We start from the raw sequence: 2,500 nt of genomic DNA, 5'->3' as shown, positions 1-2,500 counted from the left end.
CTACCTACCTACCTACCTACCTACCTACCTACCTACCTACCTACCTACCTACCTACCTACCTACCTACCTACCTACCTACCTACCTACCTACCTACCTACCTACCTACCTACCTACCTACCTACCTACCTACCTACCTACCTACCTACCTACCTACCTTATACGGTTAGTGATATGTATAATATTTTTTTTTAAGTCCTCTCCTCTTTTTTTGATTCGTTTTTTGTTCACCTAATATATATTAAGTTAATGTGCTTAAAATCTTACGCGTTAAACTCAACATTTAGCCAAAAATAAATCAAAATTAAATCGGAATTGATAAAACATTAAGCAGATTAAATTCTGCTTTAGCATACCCACTTTCGATACAAGACATACGACTTATTGGTGATGCGAACAGAACCGAAGGTAGAGTGGAAATAAAAGTGTTCGATACCTGGGGTACAATATGCGATGACAATGTTGGACTGGAAGAAGCCAGTGCTTTATGTCGTATGATGGGATACGGGTAAGTGCATATATTTGATTCTATATGTGTTTCTAACGGTATGTTGAAATAAACGTCAGCAGGGCGGATTTTATTACTGTTGAATATCTTATGTCATATCACATCTAGATTTGCAACTAGATCTAACACAGCAAGCAATCCGGGGACAGGACCGATCTTTGTTGATGATTTGGATTGTGGTGCAAACGCAACTTCTATCAATGAATGCAAATACACGACGAATCAAAACTGTGGTCACGCAGAAGATGTCGCAGTAAGATGCATAGGTACGGCAAACAAAGTTTAATTGAATGCAAATCAACGTATATTCCACGTTGCATCAAATCGTTTATATTATGTTAATGTCTTATATTAATGAATCTATTATATCAAGCACAAGTGTAACTTTCACGGCTGATTGGTTGATTGGATTGTGGTGCTATTATATGCATGTATGCTAGAACCAGTAACGCCTATAAACAACAAATGCGCACGTTGCTTTAAACGAATATTACGAATATATTGTACAATTCAGTCAGAAAGGTTTTAATCGTCTCATATAGATAGCTAGTTTAGTTTGATGGTTCACAATGACGCTATTTGTATACACAATGCGTATTCAATGAAAAGATTTAAAAAAGTTAATTTGGATTTTTTTATCAATGCCCAACAATTAAAAAAAAATAAATATTGATGGGCGCTTGTTATAGTAATTTGTTACTTAATATTTTCTTATTTCTAAAAATGGACAAACACAAATGAACATATAGTCATCTTCACTATTTTATGAATTACCAAATAAAAAATAACGATTTTCCCTAGCAATTCTATTTCTACCATATCTATCAGCTTGTATTATTATCGGGTGAACCGATAGTCTTTTTCTAGAGCAAACATCCTTAGGCTGCTAGGTAGTACATCGAGGTATGGTTCGTAATAAAAATTGTTTTTGAAATGTAAATAGTTACTAAGAACATGGTTTGTAGGCATGTTCTGGGACAATATTTGAATAAATTGTCGATGATACGTTGTTTTAAATTCAAGTTAAGGGTTTAAACTCAACACTTTCAACATCTTCACAAAGATAAGAGAAACGACAATTGTTCAGTAACAACTTAACACTATTTTAAAAGCCATTGTTACAATCTTCCTTGGCCTGCTTTCAAGCAATAATATTATCTGTATGTATAATGTTTACGCAAGTTTTTAATAATTGTTATATGCCTTGTAATGAACAGAAGATATCGACCTTATTCCCCATAAATACCCGCATCACATGTTTTTGTTTTAAGTTTACAAATAAGTTTGCAAACTTTGTTGTTTTTTTTCTCTCTAATTCTTTTGATTATTGGAATCCCTATACGTCTGCTTTGTAGATAAGTATAGAACCAACAAATGAATGAAATAGGTGACACAATATATTTGGCTTTAGTTGTAGTAGTTTAAAAAAGCTCGAAATACATCAAACAAATGATATCAATGCTTACCATAAAATACTCATTTAGCATATCAACATAGCCACATGCTTTACCTGATTTCAAAAACCTTACGGCATTTCTAATTTCGTTATTGGTGATTGGTAAACAAGTTCCGGAAACGGGGCCTCATTTATTAAAATCTTATGAGCGACAAAATTGTTCCGACTCGTCATTTTAACATTGTGAAATATCATTACTTAGTTTAAAGATATAGTTTTAAAATCATCATTACAAATGTTGGTACTCTTTCGTTTCTTGTAATGTATAGAGTGCATCCCAACCCCCCTTTGTTAAGCGTGCTTTAAGTTCTATAATTGTAAAAAAAAATCATTTTTAAATGAACGTTTCTTTTTATTAATTATTTTTATTAATTACAGATTAATAATTTTATTTTTGTGCTGAACGTGAATGTCTACTCTCTGTTGTTTAGCAATTATTAGTATTTCTTAGAGCTTTTAAATATGTCATTTTAACTTGAACTCACTCATAATCGAACCAGTCCGCATTTTTAACATGCGCTACATCGTTAAAAGAAA

At 32.6% G+C, this 2,500-nt stretch overlaps 1 long non-coding RNA gene across 1 annotated transcript in view; it reads left to right on the top strand.

Annotated features, from left to right (window-relative positions):
* The window catches only part of LOC127857060 (uncharacterized), a 5,986-nt gene that overhangs the window by 2,688 nt on the left and 798 nt on the right, over positions 1 to 2,500 (top strand). Inside the window, exons 2-3 of the long non-coding RNA XR_008038299.1 lie at positions 351 to 507; positions 616 to 773. This is a non-coding gene — a long non-coding RNA (uncharacterized LOC127857060). The remainder of the gene's footprint in view (positions 1 to 350; positions 508 to 615; positions 774 to 2,500) is intronic.

This window comes from Dreissena polymorpha, chromosome 14 (genome assembly GCF_020536995.1).
Source record: "Dreissena polymorpha isolate Duluth1 chromosome 14, UMN_Dpol_1.0, whole genome shotgun sequence".
NCBI classification, from domain to species: domain Eukaryota; kingdom Metazoa; phylum Mollusca; class Bivalvia; order Myida; family Dreissenidae; genus Dreissena; species Dreissena polymorpha.
The sequence above is the reverse complement of the archived record's forward strand: the minus strand, read 5'-3'. Positions and strand labels throughout refer to the sequence as shown.